Source organism: Eublepharis macularius, unplaced genomic scaffold (genome assembly GCF_028583425.1).
Source record: "Eublepharis macularius isolate TG4126 unplaced genomic scaffold, MPM_Emac_v1.0 Eublepharis_37, whole genome shotgun sequence".
Lineage (NCBI taxonomy): Eukaryota > Metazoa > Chordata > Lepidosauria > Squamata > Eublepharidae > Eublepharis > Eublepharis macularius.
Genome location: NW_026559739.1, coordinates 53,109 through 75,028, shown reverse-complemented (window position 1 = coordinate 75,028; position 21,920 = coordinate 53,109). Strand labels below are relative to the sequence as shown.

Genomic DNA, 21,920 nt, shown 5'->3' with positions numbered 1-21,920 from the left:
GTTATAGGGGTGGGGGCCAGCACAAGAGGGGCACTCATGTCTAAAGCGACACGGTTTCCTAAGGCAGGTCCTTTTGTACGCATACTCCCAGCATAGCAGCCGAGGTTGAACCTGCTGCCCCGCGCTGCCATGGGTACTGGTTGCCTGCGAAGAACGGTGGACTACGTGCCCACTGTCCGACCTGTCACCCAAATTAGGCTTAGCCGGGGACATTACCTGCAGCCATAGCTGCTGCTGAATGCGGTCCCACGGCAAGTTAGGGTTCATTGTTGCCCGCATTCGGAACTCCTTATCATACTGCATTCATGCAGCACCCAAAAAGCCAGTGTACTCCTTTAGAATAATGTTGAGGTATTGAAACAACTGAGGAGCCCTAGTTGGTTGGGCCCTGGTAATGACCCCCGCGTAAATCAAGAAACCCGGCAACCAGTTGTTCCAGGTCCTGTCAACCCACCTCCTCTTCAGACGCTCCTTATCCCTATCATCCATATCCTCCTTGTCTTTTTTCTCCAGCTCCCGAAAGAGAAGAGAAAATATATCAACATATTCCCCTTTAAGGTTCTCTAGCTGCCTGGGTCAGGTGGTCCCCTAATGGCAATACCATATCTCCAAATGGCAAAACGGTGAAGGGTACCTGTCCATAAGCAAAGGATGGATAGGGGCCAAAGCCCCAAGGAGATCCGGAGAACCCTGACCACCCCATAGGAAAACCCATATAAGCAGCTGGGGCTGCAACCCCCAATAGTGCAGGAGAAGTACACTGTTGCTGAGATGCAGACCCCCAACCTTGCTCAGCCCACACTGCCTGCCCCATCCCCTCAGTGGGCCCGGTATAAGGTTATGCAAGGCCCCTGTGCCAACCCCGTTGAGGCACCCACTGCCGCCTGTCCCCCGGGACCCCAAGGCCATGCAGGGCCCGATTGTGCCAGTGCTTCCTTACCCCGAACATCCACTGGCTCAACAGCCACAGCCACAGGTGGTGATTTGTCCGGCCACTCCTGCTCCACCTCCACTGCCGCTTCCTGGAGATCTACCTCTGCAGGCACCTTTGCACTACTGCACTCGCCTCCAGAGGCTCCTGCTGCACCTTCTAAAAGAGTCAAACTGCGTAAAATGTCTCTGTTAACCGCATTCCTGGAAGCAGAACGAATGGGCCTAGGCCTGCCCTCACCACGTGTTGCAGTTGCAGAGGTACCCTTTGCCTCCTCCAACGCAGTTAGCCCCCTCAATATATCCTGCTGACTAACAGCAGCATGCTCCTCATCGGCTGAAGACATGGGGAAAGAAGGTCTCCTAGCAGAAGCCTTCTTAGCCGGTTGCTTCCCCTTAGTGGGGCCAGCTTTTCTCTTAGGCGGCATGGCTACGAGCTAATGCCCTAACCCAATAACAGCCTACCAGTGCCCCAAGTGGCTGCAAAGTGAGCAGCTCTGCAAGTGATGCCGCTCAGAACACCCACAATATATATAAAGTAAGGCTGTTTGCAGCAACCTCCAATATATAGAGAGTGGGCTGATCAAATAAGCACCACCATATATAAACCAACCAATATATGGACTATATCCAGCATAAAGCTGAAAGTAACAGTGCCACGAAACCTAGAGTGGGCCTGCCTAGCAGAGCTACCACTCAGAGAGTCTGAAAAATAACACACAGGGTGGCAACTGAGGGGGTCAGGCCAGCAAGCAAAATGAGGCAGCACAAAATGGCTGCCCCTTTATACCAATGAGGCTGGCAAAAGGAAAATGGCCGCCGCAAACACCCAATAAACCTACCTTGTCCCCAAACGCTGGAGGTGCGATGGGAGAAATATCCCCCAGCCAATCCCCCAAACTCCCAAACACCTTGGTGATCAAGGGGTGGGGGTGGGGAGGCCTTGGGCCCAATTGAGGGGACGGGAAATCAGCCACCCTAAACCCCCCAACAGACCGCCGACACTCAAACCCTCTGTGCTAGCTTGCCAACTCCTTCCCAACTAGTGAAGGCCCAGCCTGCCTGAGCCCTCGCAATTAACTGCAACGAGCAGGGAACCGGGCGCACGAGGCCACAGCGGCAAACCCACTTGATGTGGCTGCGCAAATACCACGACCCCACTCAGCGCCAAGCCGCCGACCACTGCAGCAAGGCTGCCACTGGAGCTGCTCCCAGCCCACCGCTCTACTGAGTGCCGCAACCCCCGCCGCAGCCCAAACCCAGTGCTCCGCTGCCGACCGCCACAGCAAGGCCATCGCTGGAGACACTCCTGGCCCGCTGCTCTACTGAGGGCCGAAACCCATGCCGCGGGCCAAACTCAACACTCCGCTGCCAGCCGCTGTACCAAGGTCGCCACCGGAGCCACTCCCTGCCTGCCATTCTACTGTGGGCTGCAATCCGCACCGCCGACACCTCGTCCCCCGATGACACAGCACGGCCCTTGCAGCTCAGTGGGAGGATCATCCAGTCACTCCGAGCATCAAACGCCGACTGCGTCTGGGCCTGGGCAGCGCAGCCTCCTATGGCTCCAGCTCTGCCCCGCCCAGACAAACCTTATAAGGAAGGAGGGGGGATGCTGGTGCTGCCTCCCTCCTTCCAGTGCAGCAATGAACGGCACCCGGCTCAAGCAGCTTGGCTGCATGCCGGGAAAGTGCTGCATTGCTTTCACAATACCTTCCCTACCCTCCATTTTGGTGACTAGGCGTGCATTTTATTCCCTATCTCTTGATATTAATTAAACCTGGCCAAGATGATATAAAATCTTTGGACAGCATGGAACAAGAGGCAGTGATTGAAGGACACACATATCGATGTACATGTTTCTCCCACAAAGAGAAGCAACAGCTCCATGTGGTTGTTTTAGGTAGTGAAATAGTAGCTTCCCTCTGCTTCTGTCAGTGCTCGGATCTGAATTGGACCACTGAGCCAATTTAGTACCTTCCTGAACCATTCTAGTATCATATAGTAGAGTATATTATTCTTTTATTTCACAGAAAAAGCTTTCAAAGAAAGGAGATGCTAGAAGTTCTTCATCGCTATGTGAAATCAAGAGGCACAAGATGTATAAGAGGGATATTCCAACTTTCATTAATTCTATGGTGTATTTATCTCTCTTATCTCTGCAGTCCCAACTTTCAGACCAGCTCACACAGTTGCCCCAAAGACATCAGCTGCCAATGCCAACCCATTCCCAGGTCCTTTCTTCTGAATTCCTCTGTGGTAGATCACATTCTTGATATGCAGAAAAATAGATGTTCTGTCCTTGATACTTTGAGGGATCTCATTGTACATCTCCTGCAGAATGAAGTGGTAATGTCATATGTAAGTCACCCAATGAACTTCAGGTGGTAGAGGAACCTGAGTTTACTTTTCAAGGAATTTGTTGACCTGTACGTTTTCTTAGTCATAGTTCAATCCTAAGTGGAGTTACGCCCTTTGAGGAAATTTGAATGTGTCAGATTTCAGGAGCTGAGCAGGGTCAGTCCTGGGATGAGGGACCACCAAGGAAGACTCTACAGAGGAAGGCAAAGACCTCCGCTTCTCTCTTGCCTTGACAGCTCCTTGCTGTGGTCACCATAAGTTAATTGTGACTTGAGGGCACATATACACATATATTATATTATTATAATATATTGTATTATTAACACCTAACTGAGAAGGGAGGTAAACACCCTTGAAGATAGAGATAATATTCAACAAGATCTGAACATACTGGAAAATGCGGCAAATTTGAATGATGCGATTTAAAATGGACAAGTGCCAGCTTCAATACCTTGATAAAACAATGCAAAGCTGTGTGAACAGGATTTTGGGATATGGGTGGATGGGAAGGTAAATATGAGTAGTTAACGTGATGCAGCAACAAAAAACGGTGAATGCAATCTTGGGTTCTCTCAACAAAGTTATAATATTCAAATCACTCAGGCTGACACTGTCCCACTATAGACCATGTTGATCAGGCCCCACCTGGAGTATTGAGTGCAGTTCTGGAGGCCTCACTTCAAAAAGGATGTGGACAAAGTGGAACAGGTGCACAGGAGAGCAACCGGAGTGATCAGGGGCCTGGAGATCAAGTCCTACGAGGAAAGACTGAGGGATCCAGGAATGTTCTTTTTGGAGAAGAGGAGGTTGAGGGGAGACATGATTGCTCTCTTAAAGTATTTAAAAGGCTGTCACTTTGGACATGGAAGGGAAGTGTTCCTGTTGGCAACAGAGGAAAGGGCTCAAAATGGTGGGTTTAAATTACAGGAGGGAAGGTAGTGGCTGGACATCAGGGAAAACTTCTTCACATTAAAAGTAATTCAACAGTGGAATCGGCTGCCTAGGTGGGTTCCCCTGCAGTGGCAGTCTACTAGGAGCGGCTGGATGAATATTTCTCAGGGATGTTTTAGGTTTTTCCTGTATTGGGTGGCAGATTGGACTAGATGGTCTATAGGGCTGCTTCCCACTTCTATTCCATTCTATAACTAATTCATACCCTCCTAGGTGAATTTCATTTAGGAACTTGATGTTAATGGTTGTGTATATTCCTGCAGTATTAAGAATGCAGGGTTACGTTTGGGATGAGACGGTAAGTCTTGCTCCCAAGGCTCCCTAGTTTCTGTGCCAAAATGTCATCATCCTCATCCTCATCCTCATCCTCATCCTCATCATCATCATCATCATCATCGTCATCGTCATCGTCATCGTCATCGTCATCGTCATCGTCATCGTCATCATCATCATCATATTAAAACTTCCAAGGATAAAATCCATACAAACAACTAATTAAAGTTACCTTTAAGTTAAAAAACTTCCGCAAGAAATTTAGCAACGATAAAAATCCATACAAACTACTAATTAAAATTACCTTAAGTTTAAGAACTTCCACAAGAAATTTAGCAACAATAAAAATCCATACAATCTGCTGTTTAAAATTGCCTTTTAATTTAAGAACTTCTCCAAGAAATTTAGCAACTACTTAAAGTAATTTCAGGAACCGAATCATTTAGAAGAAACTCACATTTAAGGTTATTAATTGGATGACTTTTAGAGTTTAATAAATTAGAAAGCGAACATTTCCAGGCAGGTGCACAGGAGAGCAACCGGAGTGATCAGGGGCCTGGAGATCAAGTCCTACGAGGAAAGACTGAGGGACCCGGGAATGTTCTTTTTGGAGAAGAGGGGGTTGAGGGGAGACATGATTGCTCTCTTAAAGTATTTAAAAGGCTGTCACTTTGGACAGGGAAGGGAAGAGTTCCTGTTGGCAACAGAGGAAAGGACTCAAAATGGTGGGTTTAAATTACAGGAGGGAGGGTAGTGGCTGGACAACAGGGAAAACTTCTTCACATTAAGAGTAATTCAACAGTGGAATTGGCTGCCTAGGTGGTTTCCCCTGCAGTGGCAGTCTACTAGGAGCGGCTGGGTGAATATTTCTCAGGGATGCTTTAGGTTCATAAAAAGGGCAATCTAAAATTATACGGTCAACAGTTTTTAAGGAATTAAGTCCACACTGACATAGACACACTTGCCTCAGGATCCAGAGATACCTGCCGGAAAGCCTCCTGGAAGGGAATGCATTAACCCTGGCCAATAAAAAGGCTCTACGCTATAAGGGAATATCAAGAGCTTGGAGATAATGAGCCATCCTACCTGGAAGACTAATAAGGCTGAGCATGGCAGGAGAGCAAATACTGGATTGAGCTGGACACAGTTTTTATCGTTCAATGTCTATAAATCGTTGCTTGAGTGATTTACAGTGCAATCCTATGGAGAGTTACTCCAGTCTAAGCCCATTGAAATCAATGGCCTTAGACTGGAGTAACTCTCCATGTGATTGCACTGTTCAAGTTGTAAGATTCATCAGCTAAAGCTAAATCATCAAGAGCAATTCCAATTTGATTAAGTTTGAGTTTGATTGTAGCATCCCAGATCTACAATCCAAGTAAAAAATATATCGAATGCAAGAGTGTCAGAGTGTCAGTTTACCTGTCAGTTCTCTAGCCAGAGTTACACCATATTAACATGTGATAATCTATAGTTGTTTAGTTTCCCTCATTCTAGGCCCAGGTGGTGCCCAGGCCGCATATATCCATGGGAGAGAAGAATTCTTATCAGCCCGTTCCGGACGGAGACCTTGACGTCTTTTTCTTCCCATGCCTTCACAGACAGGACTGAGGGGGGAGGCTGGGAATGGGAGTTTGAAGTGTTGTTACTTTGGTTGTTATGGGTTTTCCGGGCTGTATTGCCGTGGTCTTGGCATTGTAGTTCCTGACGTTTCGCCAGCAGATGTGGCTGGCATCTTCAGAGGTGTAGCACCAAAAGACAGGGATCTCTCAGTGTCACAGTGTGGAAAAGATGTTGGCAGGTCATTTATATCAACTCAGGAGGGGTGGGGTTGAGCTGAGTCATCCTGTAAGAGTTTCCCAGGGTGTGGAATGCTAATGGCGGGAGGCTTCACTGTATCCTGAGGAGGTTTTTTTGCATATGGATTGGTGCTTGATGTGCTAATCTTCTCTGCAGGGCTATTGTCGGGTATAGAGTGTTTTGTTAGCCTGGTGTTTTTCAGAACTGGCAACCATGCTCTGTTCATTCTTAAGGTTTCTTCTTTCCTGTTGAAGTTTTGCTTATGCTTGTGAATTTCAATGGCTTCCCTGTGCAGTCTGACAAAGTAGTTGGAAGTGTTGTCCAGTATTTTGGTGTCCTGGAATAAGATACTGTGCCCTGTTTGAGTTAGGCTATGTTCAGCCACTACTGATTTTTCCGGTTGTCCAAGTCTGCAGTGTCTTTCATGTTCTTTTATTCTTGTCTGGATGCTACGCTTTCTGGTCCCGATGTAAACTTGTCCACAGCTGCAGGGTATACGGTATACTCCTGCAGAAGTGAGGGGGTCTCTATGGTCTTTTGCTGATCATAGCATCTGTTGTATTTTTCGGGTGGGTCTGAATACTGCTTGAAGGTTATGCTTTTTCATAAGCTTTCCCATCTGATCAGTAATTCCTTTGATATATGGCAAAAACACTTTTCCTGTAGGAGACTGTTGTTACTTTCTTTTCATGGGTCATTCTCAACAAAGCCAATGGCCTTACGCCTCTGGATTGTGGACACCTATAACCTGAGCATAATCTTCCAATAAACCTTTTGAAACCAAGAAACCTTGTGCTTCTTGCAGGAGGGGGAGATGAACTCTAGATAACTGGGATTCCATAGTCTGACAGTTAAGCAATAAAATCCCAATTCAGAAAGGTGTTAAGCAAGGGTGTGTACTCGCTCCCCTCCTTTTTAATGTTTTCCTTGCCGATCCAGCTCGGTTTTTGGAATCAGTGAATGGTCACCCACCCAAATTAGGAGGCCAATCAATACCCCTTCTTCTTTATGCCGATGATATTGTGCCAAAATACTATCATCAGACAACCAGGACCTTGTGGCTATTGACTGAGGCTTTAAGGCAATTGTGGAGACACATATCACCAGAAATTGTATGGCAGGGGCATCAGTCCCCTGAGGGGCAAAATAGGGTCGGTAAGTCCCCATCACTCCACAACCTGAAGCCAGAGATTAATTGTGTCAAGTCTGGATGGGTCCAGTGATGTCATAGGGTGGAAGTTGGTGATGTCACACTTAATAGTAGTAGTAATAGGTTTACCTCCACATCTTAGGTACTTCAAAGACTGGGCTATTTAGCTAACAACTGAAAACATTACATTTTTTAAAAAAGCGAAAAAATAACTTGTAAAATGTAACTAGAAGTTGAAGTGTCAGATTCTTATGATCCCCCATCTCCAATGTACATGTTCAGTGGTTAGCATACCACTGAATCTTCACTTCCTCAGAACTAGGATGGAGAAGGAGAAGGCATACCCTTTGGAAGCCTCAAGAAACAGCAAGAAAGCATCTCAAAGGCAGGCAGACCCCAAAGAGAGGAGGCTGCATTCCCAGTCGCCCTTCCTCCTGGTTTTTCCTACATTAACCATCCGCAAGGACAATATCATGGTGGAACCTAAATCACTAGAAGTGGAGGCAAAGAAGTGGACTTAATTTCCCTCATATATTGATTACTTTCCCACCCAGGGCAACAGCCCCATACCCATAGTATCTTCCAGTATCCCCCTTAAAATATGCCACCCAAAATGCTTGGGGAAGAGGGAATGACAGCAGAAGATACATTTTTTACTGAACATGCATGAGATTCATTTGCTGTTATTATTTGGTAATAAGACTCTTTCCAATGATACTCTATTGATACAGATTTTCCCTGGTCATTAATAAGATAGAAGAAATTGATTAAACAAATCTGTTTTCCTTCCTAGCTGCTTTCTGGTGTTCAGTTGAGATTTGAATATGATAACGTAGCATTTTGGGAAGAAGATACAAGCCAATAGGCCTCCACTGGAGGCCAAGATGGAGAAGATCTCCACGGCCACCATGTCTTTCCCTTTGGTGCTCAGATAGGTTGGGACAAACGAGAGCCAAACACTGCAGAAGACCAGCATGCTGAAGGTGATCAGCTTGGCTTCATTGAAAGAATCTGGCAATGTCCGGGCTAGGAAGGCCACCATGAAACTGATGATGGCTAGAAGCCCCATGTATCCCAGTGCAATGTAGAAGATGATATCTGAGCCTTCATTGCACTGTATGATGATATGGCTGATTTGGGAGTGCATGTCAAACTCTGGGAAGGGGGGTGAAGTTTCCAGCCACAGCGCACAGATGCCAGTTTGAATTAAAGAACAGGGAATGATGAGTGAGATGGCCAGTCTCTTCCCCATCCATTTTCTCATCCTGTTCCCTGGCTTGGTGGCTATGAAGGCAACCACCACAGTGATGGTTTTGGCCAATATGCAAGACACGGCAATGGTGAAGATGACGCCAAACAACATTTGCTGGAAAAGCAGGTCACTGTCCCAGGCTGGCCGATGAATAGGAAGGAGCACAGAAATTATACTGTATATGTATATACAGTATACACATATACAGTATAATTATACATATTTACATACGTATAATTTACATATACAGTAAATTATACTGTATATGTATATATACAGTATATATACTTGGGAAATAACTTGCAGAATGTAACTAGTACTTGAAGTGTTAGTGTCAGCTTCTCATGGTCTCCCATCTCCAGTGCATATATCCAGGTAATAGCATGCAATATACCTGGATCATGGTACATCATCAGCTAACTAAGATAAGGAGATTGGCTTATAATCGTATGACGAATCTTTTGCTGATTTAGTTAGAGGGTAGGATTATTACAAGAGATGTTGTAGTCCAGGATCCCCAACCTTGTTGAGCCTTAGAGTGCATCTAGATCACTTCCTTTATAGGAAATGCCTGCTTTGTAAGGATAGCCTGTATTTCATTATACCCCACTGAGACCCCTTTCCTCCCCTAAATCGGCCCTCCTCAGGCTCCACCCCCAAACCTCCTGGAATTTCCCAACATGAAGTTGGCAACCCTAGGTCCCCTGGATGTTCCTTGATGGCTCTTCTCCCTCTGCCGTGAAGCTCCCTTGGTGGCGCTGGGCCAGTCAGCCTTAGCCTAGCTTGTCTCACAGAAGTTTTATGAGGACATATTCATCGTGTTATTTATACCTGCTTGTCACCCTTTCATTCTCCTCTCCCCAAAGCCCTGGGAGTAAACAGTTTCACGTATGTCGCCATTCTGAAATCTCCATCCTCTGCATGTGTACTCGTGTTAGGTTGTTTTTACTGTACTTTGTATAATTCAGACCTTTCACCAATGGCAGTTTCTGCTATGCCTCCATTCTGGAATCTCCTTTCTCTGCATACTTACATGTGCATGGTAGTGTTTTTCTGAATTTTTTATAATTGGAACTTTGACCAATGGAAGCTTAATGAGATTGTAACATTGATTTTAGATTAGGCTTGATAACTGGTTCTCTTTAAGCAGAAGGCCTCTGCTGTTGTAAGACTTTATCCCTGTGGTGGGTACGTGACTGCAAACAGAAAGACAGAAACTCAAAATTGTTGCTGATATCAATTAAAGGGTTTATTTGAAGACAGTGTGCAAAAAATACAGCAAGTGCAAAATGATTTGAATCAAATGCTTCATGCAAGAATAAACAGCAAAAGGAGTGGATATAAAAAATACCAAGAAGGAGCATATAGCTACACATAATAATAAGGAATTGCCAGGCATGCTATCCACAGTAACGCCATATTGTTTTGTTATGCTTCCTCACTCTGTAGTTTTCCAGTGTTGTTTGCCTGCACGTCCACAAAGAGACAGCTGTGTTCCCAGGACGGCCTTATCTAACAAGACTAGCTAGCGACCTTGGAAGTTTCCTGTGCCTTCCCAGGCTTCTACCCTAGCTGGGCAATGGTGGGGGGGAATAGAAGGAGGTTTTGATATATTGCAACATGTGACTAACACGTCATTCTCAACAAAGCTTCATGGTCAGCCAGAAGCTTTCATGCCTTTGGATTAATTATGGACACCTGTACTTTGAATATAACCTCTCAATAAAGACCCTTTTGAATCAAGAGACCTTGGATTTCTTGCAGCAAGGGGGGCGGAAGATGAAATCAGAGTAGCTGGAATTCCGTAAGCTGACAGGAGTGCATACACATTCTCCATATAGCTAAAGCAAATAATATAGAATACATAGGCAGTAAGCAAGTAAATCATGTTGGAATCTGCAGAATCTTTCTCAACCAGTTCTCAGTAGGGGACACACTGGGTAGCGGAGAGTTAAAGCACAGGCTGCTATGCAGTCTGAAGAGATCTGGAAAAGGTTACCAGAATACGAAAGCAAGCATAGTGCATATTAGCCATTCGCAAGACTTCTCAACCTTAAAGTTTTATTTCCCTCCCGACCACTCTCCTGCCCTTCTGCGTACCTATCCAAGGCTATTCAGGAAGATTTGACCCTCACAGTATTGGGGGCCTCTCAGGCACCAGAGGACTAGGAGGAGGGGAGCATAAGGCTTAGGTCAGCCCTTCATAGACCTCAAGAGAAAGCAAGAGAGAATCCTCAAGGCAGGTAGACCTGAAAAGAAAGGAGGCTGGTTTCCCACTCCTCTTGCCTCCTGGTCTTTCATACATTGACCGTCTTCAGGCCAATATCGTGGTGACACCACAGCCATTAGAGGTGGGGGTGGAGATGTGGACTTAATCCTACTATATAATTGAGTAAGCATGTTTCAGACAACTCCCTTTATAGTCTGGTGCACCACCAGAGGGCGCTGCCATGGAGGGAAGCCCAGGCAAAGCACTATGTCCATCCAAAAATGTGCCACAGATGGAAGCCCAGGATGGGAGCAGGTGGCAATGCCCACTCCCTCCTTGACCAGCCAGGAGGAGTGACAGAGGAGGAGGAATGCTGCCTATCTGCCCTCCCCTTTCTAGAGCCCGTTGTATTTTTCCCCACAGCGGGCTTTGTCTCTAGTTCCCTCATATATTGTTAACTTTCCCACCCAGAGTCAATGGCCCCCATACTCATAACATTTTCCCAAATCCCCCCAAAATATGCAAGCCAAAATTTTCAGTGTGGGGAGGTACTTTGACTGAGGAATATTAAGGTGAAATTATTCGTGTTAGTGTTTGGCCCACAGTGTTAAGGCTCCATGCCCTCCAATGAGTTTGCCTCTATATAGATTTTCCCAAATCATTAATAGATAGACAAAAGAGAAAGAAACTGTCTAAAAATATCTGAAGATTTATGTGCCAGTTATTTTTTCCTTACTAGCTGCTCTCTGGTGTTCAGTTGAGGTCTGAATATAATAATGTAGCATTTGGGGAAGAAGATACAAGCCAATAAACCTCCACTAGAGGCCAAGATGGAGAAGATCTCCACGGCCACCATGTCTTTCCCTTTGGTGCTCAGATAGGTGGGGACAAAGGAGAGCCAAACACTGCAGAAGACCAGCATGCTGAAGGTGATCAGCTTGGCTTCATTGAAAGAATCCGGCAATGTCCGGGCTAGGAAGGCCACCATGAAACTGATGGTTGCCAGAAGACCCATGTAGCCCAGTACAGTGTAGAATATGAAGTCTGAGCCTTCATTGCACTGTACGATGATATGACCCATTTGGGAGTGCATGTCAAACTCTGGGAAAGGGGGCGAAGTTGCCAACCACAGTGCACAGATGCCAGTTTGAATTAAAGAACAGGGAATGATGAGTGAGATGGCCAGTCTCTTCCCCACCCATTTCCTCATCCTGTTCCCTGGCTTGGTGGCCATGAAGGCAACCACCACAGTGATGGTTTTGGCCAATATGCAAGACACGGCAATGGAGAAGATGATGCCAAAGAATATTTGCCTGAGAAGGCAGGTCACTGTCCCAGGCTGGCCAATGAATAGGAAGGAGCATGGGAAGCCAAGCAGCAGAGAGGAGAGCAGGACACAGGTGATGCTTCGATTGTTGGCTTTGACAATGGGGGTGTTCCAGTGTGTGGCAAAGATCCCCATCACTATAACTGTGGCCTCAAAACATAAAACAGCGATAGAAGCCAAGCCTGCTCCCATGGGGTCCTCGTAGGATAAGTAGGTTATGATTTTGGCAATGCACTGGTCCCTTTTCTCATTTGGATATTCATCTTCTGGGCATATCTCACATTGGTCTGCATCTGAAATTCATAATTGTTACAATCATTTATGAATGTGCTGCTGCCCATTTTAATCACTCCTAATTCTGCCCCTGGAACGATGCTACTGAGAAGGGTTGTTCAGAGAAATTCTCTTCATTCCTCTTTACTCAGTTTCTATGGAGAATTCCCCATTGCCATGAAGGAAGGGAATGGAGAGATCCTGGCCAGGTTATGTGCAGATGTTGCCTGCTAGTCTTGCAACAGAGGTTCAGATTCTTCAGATAGGTATTTATACCTTGTTTAATTCACCCAAAACTAAGGATGGGAGCCTCAAAATTGGACACTGGCTTCTGTATAGTCCTGTGTGTTGCGATCATGAAAGGAATTGGATCGTCCTACTGACATAATTGTGGGAGTTGCAGTGCCAAAAACAGAAGGAATCAGAACATCTTGGCACAGATTAGCTCCGCTTTACTATTTCAAATGAAGCAAATTTACTCTTGAGAAGCCAGCAAGGGCAGCATAGGCAGGCTTGGTGGATCATCCTTTCTGTGAACAGCTTCCCTGACCCATTCAGAGCCTGTGTGAAGTAGTGGGTTAGAACGTCGGACTAGGATCAAGGAGATCCGGGTTCTAATACTGCCAAGGAAGATTGTTTACCGACTGTGGGTGGGTCACACCCTCTCAGCCTGACCTACCTCATAGGGCTGTTGTGGTGAGGGGATTGTGGAGAACTAAGTCAGCTATTTTGGGTCCCCGATGGGGAGAAGTACAAGTGATGATGACGTTTGTTATAAATCTATTTTGAGCTACAGCTCACCAACAAAAGATGGTGGCTCTTGCTGTAGCTTCATCCGCTTTTGCTGCAGCTTTTTGGGCAGGAGGAAGAATTGCTTCTTCAGTATTCAAAGTACTGTTAAATATCGAAAGGAGATGGCGCTTCCAGTTGGTGTACGGAGGCCCAGTACAAGAGAAAACAATGGCCAGGGCTGAAGTTACAACAGGGTACAATAATGTCTTTTCGAAGAGAAATAACAGAAAGGGCTCCATCTATGACTATTTTTAAGGAAATGAATTTCATGAACACAAATTCACCTCCCCTTAACAAGCCTACTTCTGAGTTTACGCAAGGGAGACTTATTTAATATCAGCGCAGAATACTTTCTCAGTATTGCACCCAAAGTTGTTAAAGAAATTTAGTGTAACAGAATTAGTGGAGCCCACAAATGGGAATTGCCATTGTGATGCGTCTTCACACTTCCTTGGAGCGGATTGCTTAGACTGCACCCACTTTGGATGGACCTGGGATGATTTGCAGTCCTTTTGGACACATGTTACCTTCACTGGCCCTCATTCTCTGACACATATATTTTAGTCTTAATTGTGTCTTCCATGTGCTAACTGCGTAGAGAATCTCTTGTTATGTATAGTTGAGTCCGGAGTCTGCTTAGACTTTCCAAAGATTTGGCTTGATTACAACAACATGGTTCATGTGAACAAGATAAGTGTAAGAATGACGTGGTGGGGGGCTCACTTCCATTGTTCCTCAATTCATCTCATTGCCAAAGCAAACAGCTCTTCCTTGCTTTCCTCCCGCACAGTTTAGCTGCTGGTGCTTCAGAAGAGCCCTGGAGACACCACCCTTCAGCCGTCCAGAAACAATTGTTCAGAAACAGCTGCCACTATCACAAGAGGACACTCGATTTGAAAACCCCAAATGTTTTATGATCGGCAGAAGTTCCCATGGCAGCCATGCTGGACACAACAGTCATTTTATTGTGGTACCCACAACCTATCCTCAAAAACCCAACAGTTCTCATGGCATCAACTATGTTAAGGAACACTGTCCTAAGTGGACGTTTTGTTTATACATTAGAAAATAGGAAGGGAAAAGGGAAAATTTACATCTGGTGGAAGTAGGTCATAAAACTCTCATTGACTGTCCATTTTCCAGAAGGTAGAGATTGATAAATCCCTTGGTATATTCAGTGCACAGACAAGTTCTAGTAATGGGAGTAGGATTCAGTGCACAGACAACTTCTAGTAATGGGAGATTTTCTCTTGTAATTGGATCCTTTTACTTACCCATCTGGGCTGCAATTTTTCCTTCTGGGCATTGAATACAATCGTAACAACAAACTTGCTTCCCCTCTTGAACAATCCTGCTGTGTCCGGTGGGGCAGCTCTCAACACATGTGCTGCGTGGGACACTCTAAAGATAAACACAAGGAAGGGGTGGGAGATGGAAATGCGCTTCTTTTTCATTACAGCTATGATTCGTGATTCGAAAACCTTTGGCTAAGGAATCACATTCTCCCCACGTACATACATTCATACAAAAATGAAACAACCGAGAAGAGAAAAAAAATATCTGGGCAAGCAGAGGAACAAGGGTTATGGCTTTAATGTGCATCTCTCCTTCCGCTAATCTTGCATCTATCTCATCCTCGGAATTTGCACTCTTTGACACTTCCATTCTGATTAATAAAAGCCAAGCCAAATTTCCATCCTTCACAGCATGAGCTAGAAATGGTTTCGTTCCTGACTCAGAATTCTTTTTCTGAGGAAGTGTGTGTGCAAAGTGCTATTGAGTCACAACCATCTTATGGCAATGCCAGCAAGGCTCTACCAAGGCAAGTGAAAAATAGAGGTGGTTTGCCATTGCCTTGATACTGAGGAAATACTAGTTTAGAATCCTTCCCGTAATTAGAGGCAAATCCTGCAAGCAATAAAACTAAAACATTAGGGAGAAAGTTGTTGTATAACCTGCTCCTGACTTTGCTAGTTTTTAATTTCTAGAAAATTTTCAGACTGACAAAGATTTACAATTGTGAACCTCCATCTGTAGTGGTATGTGCCCTCTCTCCCACTTCATTCCCATCTCGCTGGCTTGTAGAATCCAGGACAAAAAAATAACCAGAATAACGTGGTCTCTAGACTCTTGTATACAATGGATATGTTGTGGACCTACTATGGAATTTTGCAAATGTAAATCTTCTGATGGAATCAGAAACATTCTGTGCCCATTCCCCATGACTTTCTTATGAATTATGGGAAAGGGTGTAAGGTTTGTGAGAAGTGAGATTGAAGATGGCATATCCACCTTGGAGGTATTTTACTTCCTATAGTCCTTGAGTGATAGTTTCTCTGCTTTCACTCTGTGTTGTAGGGAGCAAGATGGCGCATTTTTCTCAAGGATAATAGATATCATTACGTGTAGGCTCTTTTCGAGCGGTTCCTGCTAACCATGAGACCATGTAATGTTTGATAAAGGTATAAGATAAGAAATCCAATGAATCTGAACTAACAACATATAGGTTATTATTGGAGGTGTGTTTCTAGAAAAAATTTGTTGTGGTTTTGGATCTGGGTAAAGGAGTGAATCCCCTCCCAACCTGGCAATTTCTATTTTGTGGCTAGGATGTTACTAGTTTATGATTCAATTCCAGGTGTAGTTTTCATGCTCCATTCACACCCGTTTATTATTATTAAGAGGGATATTGTCCATTTGCTAACCATTTGCACTATACTCAAATGTTATAACTTTACAGGACTGTGCAGATACTCAGGAGAGAATTCAGGCACGAGGAAGAGGTGACATATGAACCTGCTCTCTCTCTGGCTCCATCTCCCTAAGCCATGTAAAGAAAACTCGATGGACTGCATAGGTCCACGATCATGTCTGACAACAGTGCATGCTATTTTATGGCTCCAGAGGAGAGGAATTGGCTATAACTTTGGAGAATATTTCTATGGCTTGGATTTCCAAGGATATAGGAGGTCATAAAAAGCTTCTTCCAGTTTTGAAAAAAAAGGGTCATGCATTTTTAAAAATATTACCCATACCTGCTGAAATATGTGATTCCATATCAGCCAACTTCTATTAAGAGTAAAGTCTGCATTTGAAGATTTAGATACTATCCGACCAACTTGAATTTTTTGGAAAGATTGATTTGGAAATGTGACCAAGTTCACAATATCATAGCCAGCTGCCAGGTCCCCATTTTCGTCAAAAAAGATTTCCTCTCCAGCAGAATTGTTAAAGTGAATATTTCTCAAAAAAGAACAAAACTAGATTGGAGGAGAAAGAGTTTATGTTTTAATAAAATCTAGTTAGAAATTATGAAAACACCTTTCTGGAATTTAACATGGAACCCGTTTTTCTGAAATACGGACTTGCAACTATATTACTTTTATAAAATATGAATTAGGCTGGTTTTTTATTTGCTCAAAATGCAAAACTTAAAAATAAGAGGGGAGCTGCCTCATAGATGAATCTGTTACCCAAAAAGAGATCTCCTTAATTAGTTGAGGGAATTTGGATTAAGGAGGCAGTGAGAAGGGGTTGCTGGGATTCTCCCAGTATGTCTATGGTGATTGTTCCCTTAGAGAACTCTCAAATAAACAGGAAGATGTTCAAAAGGAAGAGTTTTTTATTAACAGAGAAATAAAAGGTAAGCATAAAGAAAAACACACTTGGCATACAGACATATTGTGACAAAAAGAACTGTGACTGACCTGCCAGGGCTGAGCATAGAGAAGACCTCCTTCTTCCATCATTCTCTGCAGAGATCTTGATGAATGCATGGCATGGAGTGCATGTGCCACAGCATGGACAGCATTGTAGATGCCATAGCTCTGACCAGACATTCCCATTTCAAACACAGTGCCAGGAACGCTGTCAAGCTTCTCTTTCCCTGTGCAGTTTTTGTTGTGGGGCCCATAAAGGTTATAGAGTGGCAGTGAACAGAAAAATACACTATACCAGAACTGTTGGATGAAATGAATCTTAGATTGATATGGATTTAGGGTCTCAATGAAGTCCTGAAATCCTGGCACCTTATTCGTTTGCAGTGCAAAGGACAAACTGCCATTGAGGGATTTTGCTGTGAATTTCTTTCTCGGGAAAACAGATGTGACATCCCATTGGGAAGTTGTAATCCAAACCCGTTCTATAGGCACTCTATGATCAATTTCAAAATAAAGTAGAATTGCTCGGAAGCCATCCATGTTCTCATCATCTCCATAGACGATAATGATGTTGAGTTTGCTGAACCAGATTTTTAGACCTATCCCCTCCAAGATTTTTTCACGATATCTATTTTCAGCAGAACTTCTCACTGTCGGAATACTTTCTTTCAAAGCAATGCAAATGTTACTCCGGAACAATCTTGGTATCAGATTTTGAAGGAAGTTTTCTCCACTGTCATCATCTGATGTGAGGAGACCAATCCAATTCCATCCAAAATGCTTAAGGAGATGAACAATCCCAACACATTGAAGTGTTTCATTTGGAACTATCCGGAATAAATAAGGGAACTGAGTTTTATCATTCATTGTAGGATGAAAGGAACCATAACTGATCTAAGATGAAAGATCATGACTTTATGAGACATGACAAAAAACTTCATTTATTTTTGAAAATATCGTTCTTCATCCACATACATACAAACATAAATATCCATTTGTTCCATTTGGTTAGCTACAAAATGCTATACTTTGTAATGATCCTTATTATTTAAAAGTTCTAATCAGGCTGTCAAGGCAAGACAATGAAGAACCTCAATTGTTTATGGTTCGTTCAGGCCTAGGGCAGAGAATGGCCCTGGATAAGATGGTTAAGTACACACCAATACAAGGAAGTGTGCCAACACAGCTATTATTATTATTGCAGCACAAGTAAATTATACAATCAATATAAACACAACAGTTTCGATTCCATTCAATTCAATGTGGCTGCAAACTTGTTCCAATAGACTGAGAGAGTCAAGTCCCATATATTAACGGAGCCTCTTTATCACAGGCTGCAAACGGTGCCAGTTGAAGTTAATCGGTGGCGTCCAAGATTTATGAGCTCCAAGGTGGCGACGAGCTATACCGGTCTATTCCTTTCGGCTCGTTTCAAACCCAGTTCTTCATCAGGCCACCAATGTCCTACAATTTATATCACAAACTATCAGTAATCAGCCCAATATTGGCTGCCCCTGTGTTACCGTCTGCCAGTTCATACTTACAGTTAATCAAAGTATTTCGTATCCAAACTCAAAAAGCATTCCGGTTTACATTCAGGTTTACATTTACAGATCCAGCTCCCGAGTTAGGTGCGGGGGGCATAAATATCCACCATTAAATACAAGCCACTAGGACAATTGTCAATTACCATACAATTAATTGATTTAAAGACATATCAGTACCAGATACATTTATTTCAAATGACTAATGTCTGAGTGGGACCTTAACAAGGGAAGGGGGGGGGGGAAAGGAGAGACAAAAGAAAAAGAAAAATGGGAAAGAAAAGAGAAGGAAGAAGAAAGAAAAAACAGTATGAAAAGAAAAAGAAGCCAGAAAGGGGGGAGGGAGCAAGGAGAGGGGGGGAGGGAGGGGGAGGGGTTTGCTGAACCAGATTTTTCTTTTTTCTTTTTCTTTTTTTTTCTTTTTTTTTCTTTTTTTTCTTTTTTTTTCTTTTCATACTGTTTTTTCTTTCTTCTTCCTTCTCTTTTCTTTCCCATTTTTCTTTTTCTTTTGTCTCTCCTTTCCCCCCCCCCTTCCCTTGTTAAGGTCCCACTCAGACATTAGTCATTTGAAATAAATGTATCTGGTACTGATATGTCTTTAAATCAATTAATTGTATGGTAATTGACAATTGTCCTAGTGGCTTGTATTTAATGGTGGATATTTATGCCCCCCGCACCTAACTCGGGAGCTGGATCTGTAAATGTAAACCTGAATGTAAACCGGAATGCTTTTTGAGTTTGGATACGAAATACTTTGATTAACTGTAAGTATGAACTGGCAGACGGTAACACAGGGGCAGCCAATATTGGGCTGATTACTGATAGTTTGTGATATAAATTGTAGGACATTGGTGGCCTGATGAAGAACTGGGTTTGAAACGAGCCGAAAGGAATAGACCGGTATAGCTCGTCGCCACCTTGGAGCTCATAAATCTTGGACGCCACCGATTAACTTCAACTGGCACCGTTTGCAGCCTGTGATAAAGAGGCTCCGTTAATATATGGGACTTGACTCTCTCAGTCTATTGGAACAAGTTTGCAGCCACATTGAATTGAATGGAATCGAAACTGTTGTGTTTATATTGATTGTATAATTTACTTGTGCTGCAATAATAATAATAGCTGTGTTGGCACACTTCCTTGTATTGGTGTGTACTTAACTATTGTGGAAGTGTAATCTTCTCCCTTTGTTTTGCCTGGATAAGATGGCCCAAAGAAAGATATTGGCCTGTTATTCCAGCATTCATGAGCTGAGCTTAGAATCCTCAACAGTAGACTAAAATGAGCCTTCTAATATTAGAGATTTTAAAGAAAAGGCTTAATGGAAAGGATTTTTGTTCCTATGTCTATATTTCTGCATGACTCAACACACGTACCTGTGGAATCTTGTATGTAGTTAAAATGTTGGCCATCTGGATGGAGTTTTGGGAGGTGAAGCCACCAATGACGGCCATTACTTTCTTCTTCCTATCACAGTGGTAATTGACACGAATCGACTTTTCTCTGAAGATTAGATCCAGAATGCCTTGAGAGCTTTGCAGTGGATTGAAAGCATTTTCATAAATCTTTGATCCCAGTGTGGTGTTGGGTAAGAGTTTGGAATTCTTCTTGATTTCATTAAAGGCAAAGACAAAGGCTAGGATATGCTGGTATTGTTTACTCAAAAACCTGCAATGAGAGTTTTGAGTAGTCTTGCGCCCCTGTGTCATAAGAAACAATTGTAGCTTCTTTATTACAATACTAGTTATGGCAACAGTATATTGTTCAAATACTTTTGGAGCTGCCATGCTTTCCCGCTCCCCTCAAGAAAGAGGAATGTAACTGAGGCTACTATTTTCACCCCAGGAATCCAGTCACCGAATGTCATGTTAGGTGGGTTGCCATGTTGTTTTGCAGTAAAATAGCAGGATTCAAGTCCAGCGGCACCTTAGAGACCAGCAAGATTTTCAGAGTGTAAGCTTTCGAGAGTCACAGCACCCTTCTTGAAACACTGAATGAAAATTCTGTCTAAAGAATATTTGCCTCTTAGCAGATGAGAGACCGCCTTAATCTCAGTATCATCTCTTTCTGAGTCTCACTGCTCTGACCATGAGGACTGATTAAATCACCAGAATGTGGACGGAGCATTAAAAATAAGAAATATATTGATGGCTATTGCAGAAGAGTTATTAGTGATGACCTTCAAAGAGGTCTGGTGTCTCATAGAAATGTATGCTGTCTGCTCCCCCAGGGAACAAAGTGGGCCCCTTGTGCGATGACCTCAGGAAGAGAGAAAAGGCCCAGAGAATGGCTCATAGGTCAGGCCTCTGAAGGACGCTGCTTGATATGAATTCCCTGGCCAGATAAGCACACAAGCCTCACAGCAGCAACTCTTCCAAATGGTGGGTGATGGTCAGGTGATCGATTAGAAAGAACCTCTAAGGGTTCTGCCACTTCCTTTCTTCGCATAGGATTGTGGCACTATGAGTTTAGCAGAAGCACTGCCCTACAGGCACTGACAAGCACAGTTCTGGTACCCTGAAAACTGGGGACGGTTGCATTTTCCACTGCACTCAAATTTGTGATATGCTGGGAAACTTCAGTTTCTCTACTGTGGGATCATTTTTCTGCAACTGAATTTTTTTTTGTGACAATCATTATTTGATGGTTTTGAAATGCTGACAACAAACACGAGCATTGTCCAGGTGTTTAGCATGTTACACCTATGTTAATAATCTAAACATCTGCAGACTTAGTGTTGGTTCACCCTGCATTTCAACAGAAGCCAGGTCATGGAAGTTGGTAAGCACCCCGTGTTTTTTGTCAAATGGGATATTTTTAATCCTCCCTGTCTGTGCCGCCAACGCTTTCTGGCTTCTCATGATTAAACCTCTGCTTCCATTACAAATAGCAGAGAGACACTGCAGAGCTAATCTATTCTATGCCAGAATCGTCCAACTGCCTTTCTTTTTGGCATTGCAATTCCTACTGTCATCCTGAAGTGGGTGGCCCATTTTAATACTCCCGGCTTTATTTTGGTTGAATTGTGCCCTCCCCAGACAACAGTGGCTTCCAAAGAAAAAGTGGAGGGGGATGGTGGTCTGGGGAAAGTTCCAATTCCATACAAATTCCTCCCTCCTTTTTTGGCACTATGACACTTATGACCATCCTAAAGCTGGTGGCCAATTTTGAAATGTCTAGCTTTCTTTTCAGAAGAATTATGCCTGCCACTGAGAAACTGAAGGACATACGAATGGGCAGCCTTGCAGATTAATGGGTGGATGGTTCCTTATGTTATTATAACAGTAAAGAGCCAAGTTGCACCTTAAAGACTAACCAACTTTACTGTAAACATTACAATAAAGTTGATTAGCCTTTAAGGTGCTACTGGACTCTCTACTATTTTGCTACTACAGACTA

The 21,920-nt window shown here is 43.8% G+C and overlaps 2 long non-coding RNA genes across 2 annotated transcripts; one reads left to right on the top strand and one right to left on the bottom strand.

Moving 5' to 3' along the window:
* Window positions 1–18,150: 18,150 nt before the first annotated feature.
* On the bottom strand, window positions 18,151–18,714 carry LOC129347022 (uncharacterized). The gene is made up of 2 exons (XR_008599148.1): window positions 18,522–18,714; window positions 18,151–18,441 (listed from the first exon to the last, which is right to left on the bottom strand). It is a non-coding gene; the product is annotated as an uncharacterized LOC129347022 (long non-coding RNA).
* Window positions 18,715–19,092: 378 nt separating this feature from the next.
* Window positions 19,093–19,656, top strand: LOC129347021 (uncharacterized). The gene is made up of 2 exons (XR_008599147.1): window positions 19,093–19,285; window positions 19,366–19,656. It is a non-coding gene; the product is annotated as an uncharacterized LOC129347021 (long non-coding RNA).
* The last annotated feature ends 2,264 nt before the right edge of the window (window positions 19,657–21,920 follow it).